Consider the following 8,749-nt stretch of genomic DNA (forward strand, 5'->3'; position numbering starts at 1 on the left):
TGAAAATGTTTTTAAATTATCTTGAGAATTGAGAAATGACTAAATTTTTAATTTAAAAATTCTTTCCATTATTATGTTTCAATTACATAATTAACACAAATTTTTGAGGGAAAAATTAGGGAGTACAGTACATAAGGACAAGATGTCGCCAGAATTCTACACGTTAGTATACTGTTTCAGAGCGTCCTCTGTCTGCTGACTGGTGTACCCAGTAAGGACTCTTCTGCCAGGACATACTCTCTCCAGGTGAGGGCAGAGGTGGTGCTGGTGTTCAGGGTCCACACCTGCCTGGCTTGTGCTCATCGCCCCCCCACTGTCCGCCTTCCAGAACAGCGTCACTGCCCTCGCAGCTGCTTGGTGCACCACTGTGTCACATGTCAAAACATTATTGCTTGGGGTCTGATTTCCTGCTTTCGATCATTATAAGTATTTGGATGCTCAGGATAAGTTTCTAGAAGTGGTCCTGGCACGCACAGGGGGGAGGACAAATCCTAAGTGAGGCCCTGTAAATATTTCTGAAGCCTTTTTTTCCTTCTGCCCCTCCAGTAAGGTAGGAATCTACCTTGCTTTCCTGACTAAGAGTGACAAGACCTCAGCCAAAGGCAAAGGTGTGTAGGCTGCACCTGGGGGACACCGAGTCATGGGGCCACGGGGAGCGCAGTCCCACCCTGTGGCTGTGTGCTGGGCGCAGTGTCCTCTTACTGAAAGGCTGAGAGCTGGCGTGAGCATCACACACTGACATGACCTGGACGAACCTCTCCCCGGCTGTTGTAAAGAACGCGAGCCTCCGCTGGCAGGATGGAAGGAGCTCTGCAGCTTCCCCCTCAGGCCCTGCCATTTGGCTCCAGCCGCTGCCTCTCCAGGAGGCCGTGGGCACGTGACTCCCCGCCCCCGGCCCGTGGGGCATTGTTGGGTTTGGTTGGATCTGACGTGTGTAGGTCATTTTTATTAAGTCACCAGATTCCCTGAGATTACTTTTAAGTTGTCCTGTGTTGCGACTGAAACAGGACAGCATGATAATGTTCTTTGTTGGCAGGATCCGGTTTAGCAAGAGTTACAGCCCTTATTTCTTACAGTACTTTGCAGCTATATTTAGAGAGCCATTCCTGTCTGGCCCTGGATGTCAGACTTTTTTTCTGTTGTTGTTGTTGGCTCTGTTGCCCTTGGAGGAAAGGGACAGATGTGTTAATATGAATGAGCCGTGGCCGCAAAGGGTTTCCATGCGCGGTGGAAGCCAGGTCAGTTTAGGTCTCCTCAGTGGCCAGGATTAAAACAGCGTGTTCTTGGCCAACCAGAGAGGGTCAGCCTTCTGAGACGTGATCACATGCACGAGTTTGTCTTGACCTTCAGACAGCCCCGTCTCATGTCCATCTCCTGGGTGCTGGCCTGGGTCTCATGCCTCCTTTTGTGTTCTCTTTTTTTAAAATTATATTTCATTGATGATGCTATTGCAGTTGTCCCAATTTTTCCTCTTTAGCCCCCCTCCGCCCAGTATCTCCCTTCCCTCCAGCAATCCCACCCCCCTTAGTTCATGTCCATGTGTCGTGCATGTAAGTTCTTTGGCTTCACCCTTTCCTATGTTATTCTTAGATTCCCCCTGTCTATTTTGTACCAACTGATTATGCTTCTCAGTCCCTGCATCATGTCCCCATTTCTCCCTCTTCCCCTCCCAGCTGATAACCCTCCATGTGATCCCCACACCTGTGGTTCTGTTCCTATTCTGGTTGTTCTTAGTTTCTCTTTGTTTTTATTTATTAGATTCTGTTGTTGATAGTTGTGAGTTTGTTGTCATTTTACTGTTCATAGTTTTGATATTCTTTTTCTTAAATAAGCCCCTTTAACATTTCATATAATAATGGCTTGGTGATGATGAACTCCTTTAGCTTTACCTTGTCTGGGAAGCACTTCATCTGCCCTTCCATTCTAAATGAGAGCTTTGCTGGGTAGAGTAATCTTGGTTGTAAGTCCTTGCTTTTCATCACCTTGAATAATTCTTGTCAGTCCCTTCTTGAGAAATCAGCTGACAGTCTTATGGGAACTCCTCTGTAGGTAACTCTTTGCTTTTCTCTTGCTGCTTTTAAGATTCTCTCTTTATCTTTATCCTTTGGTATTTTAATTATGATGTGTCTTGGTGTGGACCTCTTTGGGTCCAACTTGTTTGGGATTCTCTGCGCTTCCTGGACTTGATTGTCTATTTCCTTCGCCAAATTAGGGAACTTTTCTTTCATTATTTTTTCAGATAAGTTTTCAGTTGCTTGCTCTTCCTCTTGTTTTTCTGGCCTCTCTATGATTCTGATGTTGGCACTTTGGAGATATCCCAGAGTCTTCTCATTCTCTCCTCGTTCTGTTTGAATTCTTTTTTCATTCTGTATTGGTTGAATATTTATTTCATCCTTATGTTCCAAGTTGTTGATTTGAACCCCAGCTTCCTTCCGATCACTGTCAGCTCCCTGTGGATTTTCTTTTATTTCACTCAGTGGAGCCTTCACTTTTTCCCTTATTCATTTGCTGTACTCAGTGAGTTCTCTGAGCATCCTGAACACCAGTGTTTTGAACTCTGCATCTGATAGGTTGGTGATCTCCATTTCATTTAGTTCTTTTTCTTTCATTTGGGCCATATTTCTTTGTCTCCTCAATTTGACAGCCTCCTTGTGTTTGTTTCCGTGTATTACATAGAGCTTCTTTGACTCCCTGTCTTGGTGTACCTGTTAAGTTGAGTGGGGCAGAACCTTGGGTATTCACCAGGACAGGACAACCTGCTTCACCACTTTGTGGCTCTTGTGTGTGAGGAGGAGTTGGAGAGGGGGCCATGCTGCTGCCTGACTTCTGGAAGTTTGCCTGGTACTCGCCCCATTTCCAGTCACTTTGCCCACTTACCATATGTGACTGGCGCCCCTTTAGCTGTTGCCCTGGTAGTGTTTCCCAGAGCAGGTAGGTTTGCATGCGATCAAGTTCTAGGACTGCGCAGGCCCTTTAAGTGGACTCTCCTGAGAGATGGTCGGTTTCTTTTTCTGCCCCAATCCCCACTTTTTTACAGCCAAAAGTTAGGGGACTTATCTTCCTGGTGCTGGCACCCTGGGCTGCGTTGTCTGGCCTGGGGCTGGGAACACTTGCTCCCAGGGTGTCCCTTCTGAGTTTTATCCAGCACGCGTGAGTGTGGGACTGCTTGTTCCACCGGCCACCACTGCCTCGCCGCTGCCACCACACTGTTCTCTCTTCCCGGCTCCCCATCTCCGCCCCTCCTACTCATCTGGGTGAATATGGCCTCTTTAAATCCTTGGTCGTCAGACTTCTGTACAGTTCAATTTTCTGGCAGTTCTGGATGTTTTTGTTTTGAGGTTAGTTGTGATCTTTCTTGTGTTTGCGCTAGGAGGCGAAGCGTGTCTACCTGCACCTCCATCTTGAATGGAAGTTGTGTTCTGTTCTTAAAATACGTTCTTAGATCTTCCATTACAAGTGGCGCTGGGGACGATGCGGGTGTTTACTGTGCAGCCACTAAAGACTAAGTAATGGCTACGGTGTAATCGCCAGCGCTTGCTGAGCTTACACTCCTGCAGGGAGGGAGTGGCAGTGGAGGTGTAAGTGTGCACACGCCATGTCGGATGGCGATCGTTCTGTGGGCATGAGGCCGGGAAGGGAGGGGCCGGCAGGGGTGATGTGCTGCCCGTATCGTCAGCAGGGCTCGCTCTCAGGTCGGGCTTGATGGGAAGAGGGCACTGGGCGCAGACCCGAAGGACAGGAGTGGGGGCAGCGCCGCCAGGCCCCGGGCAGCAGGCGCACAGGCCCTGAGGTGCCATTGCGGCGGATCCTGAGGTGCGAGAAGGCGGCGTGGCTGGTGTGCAGTGACTGCGGGGAGAGGCGGGACGTGAGCCACGCATGGAAAACGTGCTCTGATTCTGAGGGCGATGAGCAGCCACCCCCTGTAAGTGACAGGCCCCAGGCACTCTGGAGGTGGAGAGGGGCCCTCCTCTTTGCTTCAGATGGACAGGGACGCACCCCCCGCGGAGAACGGGCCCTGGGTGAGGCGGACAGCTTGGGGCAGGGCTGGAGTTCCCATGGGACACAGAGGAAGAGGCTTTCAGGTTGAAGGAAGTATTTTAATATGTAATATATTAAAATGTCATTGTATTTAATACACACTATCCCCCGTGCAGGGCAAAGCCGCAGTAAGCGGTGTCGCTCCCAGTGTGGCCGGCACTGACCGTGCGGCCAGAGTTCTGACCCTCAGCTGCGCGCTGAGATCAGCTCTGACTCGGCGGCATAGCTGCTGAGCCGGCGTCGCCAGGCGGAGCACAGGCCGGCCCCCCAAGCGTCCCTGCAAAGGGGAGGCACGGGTCTCCTGGAGGACGCCAGCAGGCCCTGCTCCGGGGAGGGGGCTCCACTGTGGGTTCAGGAAACCCCAGAGAACGCCCTTCCCCTCTGCTTAGCAGACGGCCTCCCCTGCGCCGTGTGTCGTAAGGTGACGGGTTGTCCAGGAGCCCGTGTACCCCGCGTGACTGTAAAGCCTGAGGGTGACCCGTATTTACCTGCAGGTGACAGGCCCTCACCTGTCCTTGATTTCCACGTCTCCAGTCAGTGGGAAAGGAATGATCTGCAGACAGAGAAAACCCTCCGCCACCAGAGCGCCCGATGCCGCGTGTACAATGAGTAAGCTGTTCACGGCCTGTGCGTGTGGGTCGCGTGCGCCGCCCTTGGAGGACGGGAGCAGAAGGATAGTGGCAGCTGGACCCAGATGTGAAAGCATGACTTCATGTTAAACCCCGTAAGTTTTTAAGGGGATGCAAATTAAAGCAACAGCGAATGATCTTCTTCTCTTCTTTTGCTTTGAAAGTTGGCAATTAAAAAAGTTAGCACTCGCTGCTGACAGGGTCCAATGAGAAGAAAGGGCCACATGCTGCTGGTTGGAACATAATTGATGTTTTCATGAAAAAATGGTTAATCTTATGAGTTTTCGAGAAATTGCTCTCCTTTAAGGTAGAAGGTCCATTTCCGGGATTTTTTCTCTCAAAGAAAAATAATCAAATATGTAGGAATAGTCAACAAAAGTTAGTTATAGTAATAAAATGAATTAAGCTGAACCCATTAAAAATTGTAGTTTTGACAAACTTTAAATGACCTGCTAAGGATCTGTGTTGAGTGGAAAACGCCTGCCCGGTTATGATGCTGGCTGTGCGGTGTGCGCCACAGCTTTAGCCGCATGCGGGTTTAAAGGAAAAGACGGGTAGGAGTTTTGTAAAATGTGTCCAACGATTCAAGGAAGAATATAAAATTTCAAGACTTCACTACCTTGGTAGGGATATTACTTTATAGTGTCTTCATCCTCAAAATAAACTCAATGAATATCAGTTTTATAATCAGGAAAAAGACGTTACTGAAAAACGCGCCTGTCCAAACCCTGTGCTGTGCCCCGGACAGGATGGAGGAGCAGGACCGAGTCCCGGCGCTCAGGCGGCTGCGGCGGCCTTTCCTCCGTGGAACGCCTGCGGCCCGGCCTGCTGTCAGCTTCCTGGGCCTCCTGCGCTGCGTCCTGGCCCCACCGCCGGTGTGGAGTCACTGGCCCTCAGAGCTCAGAGCCCCCAGCCTAGCGTCCCAAGGGCCTGGCTTGCACCTGCCCTCCGCCCTCTGCCCTCCACGCGTGGGCCGTTCCGGCACCTATGCTCTCTCGCACCTGTAGCTGCACCTGCCCGGGCCCTGCGTGCGCTCCCTCCGCTCCGTCCCTCTGTCCCTCCCTGTCCGCGGTCAGCCAGGCCTCCAGTTAAAAGTGCGCCATTCCCATCTGTCACTCCTGTTGTCCTTGGCACTTTTGTTCTTCCTCGTGTCCCCTGTGACCACCTGGAACCTCTGTGTCCCTCTCACCGCCTGGCTGGGACATCGGCTCTGTTAAGGGCAGGCCTTTTCCTGTTTGTTCACTGCTGACACAAAAGTAATTTTCTGGAAAGGGGAACACAACCGGTGTCCACAGAAGGAGGCTCTGTACACCTCTCCCATCTGCGGTATCGCAGCGATTGGCGAGAAGAGCGCCCTCACCGCATCTCTTCCTCAGCTTCAGTTGTGGAAGCCGAAAGGTCCCCAAATGGCCCCGTGTTATAAATAGTGTGTCAGGCCGAGCTGTGCAATGGGAGTCAGAAGACATCTGGCACACAAGGCAGCTTGTACCTTGTGCCCCAGAATAGGAGTATTTTGACAGATTGCATCTAAAAATCCTTGAGTATCTTGGTTGACATTATTTATATTGAAGCCGACGTGCAGCTCATGACGGGACGTCCCAGCTGTCCTGTGTGCCTGGTGTTTTCCTGAGGCTGCATCTGAACAGGACCCCGGGGCCCTGAGGTGGGTCTTGGTGCCCCGCCGCAGCTCCGCCTCAGTGTGCCTTGGAGCGCAGTTCCAGGGAGCAGGCCCCACCTCGGGGTCTGGGGCAGTTCAGGCGGGCGGGTTGTCACAGTCCCCGTCGCCCTGGTGACTGGAGAAAGCTGGGCCCCTTGCTGTCTTTCACCTTGGCCAAGGGGCTTCCCCTCCCCAAACCTCAGCATCTTCGTCTGCAAAATGGGGACCGTAACAGCAGTGGAGATGGAGTCACACGATGCCTACAGAGCGCCTGGCACAGTCCCTGGGGCACAGTGTGCGCAGCCGAACAAAGGCCGTGTGAAGACCAGGACGAGGTCGGCCTCAGTGGTCACCGAGGAAAGCCACTTAAGACTGGGTAGCATTTCACCTATAAATGGGGAAGGCCTTGTAAAAATCGATGTAGACTGTTTATAAAACACGAGGACAAGGCAACTCATGCACTCACTGCTTGCGGGATACAGTTTGTAAAATCTCTCAGCTCTGAGTTATGTGCCTAAGCTTCTGACTGTTTCTGTGAGAACAGCTAGCTCGTGAGTGACACAGGGTACAGGCGCCGGCCCCACACCCTCAGACGGGCCCGTGGCCCCAAACATCCGCTGGCAGCCTGCTGTTGACTGGAAGCCTGACCGAGACATAAACACTTGGTCACATATTTTGTCTGTTCCAAGAATTATATACTATATTCTTACCGTGAAGCTAGAGAAAAGAAAATGTTAAGAAAATCATAAGGAAAAGAAAATTCATTTACAGCATTGGAAAAAACAGTGTATAAGTGCACGTGCGCTCAAACCCATGTTGGTCAAGGTCACGTGCGTACTTTCTGGCGTGCTGGACACTCATTCAGAGGCCCTGAGTGGGGAGGTGGGGTTATCCAGCTGCAGGAGTCTTATTAGAGCGGAGCTTATGCCGGTTACATGAAATAAAGAAGTTAGAAGCACTGAACAGTAAAAAGAAATAGTCCTTGACTCACATAATAGTAGACGTCTGTGCAGCCAAAAAGACGTAGAATCACATTTATTGCCACGAAAAGTATTTGGAAGAATAGACCAAGCTGTTAACAGGGCCAGTTGAACAGTAGTTTTAATTTCCCCTTGTTTCTCTGTTTTTCGTTCTCTCTGAGAACCCTGTGTTCTCTGCGCAACTGGGAAAGGCACAGAGGGGCGCAGATGCCAGCTCTGGCGTACGGCTGTGCCGTCAGCTGTGTGAGCCTCAGGGGCCCCAGGGCCCGGAAGTTAAGGAGCCGGAGTTCCAGATACTTTGAGACAGTGCTGGCCGGCATTTGCGGCGCACTTCCTGTGTGCCGGCTGTTTACACGTACTGAAGTTTTAACTCCTAAAGCCATCCTTTAAGGTGGGTGCTATTGATGCCTCAATTTACAGATGAACACGCAGTAAAAGACATAATAAATGCAACAGTAATTGCTATGGTTATTTTAATTCTTCATCTGGAACTTTCGTCGGCTTAAAAACAGAACTGACTACAAAACAAGCTGTACATGACGCCGCGGTGTGGCTGCACGGGTGACTGGTGCTTCCGGGGAGGGGCCCCACGGCCACTGCTGGCGCTCAGCCGGAGGCCGTGGCTGGGGTGCAGGTGCAGCTGCAGCCCCAACACAAGGGCTGACCTGGTGGCCGAGATCCCCCAGCGTCCGCCCGTGAGGAGGCCTGTCGTGCCACAGACATACCCAGTTGCCCTGGCAGCCTTTCTGGGGACACCAGCTTTTCACACTGTGGGTCAAACCACTGTCACCTTGACACTGTTAAAGGACAAAGAGGGTCACCCCAGTGCGTCCTCGGCTCTCTCCCTAGAGGAGACTCTTACTTCATTTTCTAGATTTACTCTACTTGATAGGTACTTGGGAGGAGGCAGAGGGCTGGGAAGGGGACGCGCGGTCCGTGAGCTGCCAGGAGCAAGGGCAGAGGACGGTGGGCGCCCGGCCCCAGGTGAGGGGCTGCCTGCGCCCCGGCTCTCGCCCCGCTCTGATGTTCCGGGTGCCTCGGGACACATGCTGTGCTGAAGCCCAGACAAGCGCAGCACGAGACACAGACGTAATTTTGTTTTCTAGCAGCGTGTTGAAGAAGCAGTAATATTAATTTTAACACATTTCACTTAAGTCAGTATACACAGAATGTCATTTCAGCCTTCAATCGATATAACCAGTATTCACGAGATAGTTCCCATCTTTGATCTGTACTAATCTGTGATCCTGTGGGCTCCACCCACACATCTCAGCTGAACAACACAGGCTTGAACTGACTGCCCGGAGGCTTTGCTGCCTGCCCCGCCGTGAGAGCGAGACCTGTCCCGGGCCGGTGACATGGGCAAAGGGGAGAACGGTACAGAGTTCCAGCCACAGACCCGGGAGGCGCAGGGCGGTGAGTGCAGCATGTGCCTGGGTAGTACT

This window comes from Furipterus horrens, unplaced genomic scaffold (genome assembly GCF_987537825.1).
Source record: "Furipterus horrens unplaced genomic scaffold, mFurHor1.1.pri manual_scaffold_10, whole genome shotgun sequence".
NCBI lineage: Eukaryota > Metazoa > Chordata > Mammalia > Chiroptera > Furipteridae > Furipterus > Furipterus horrens.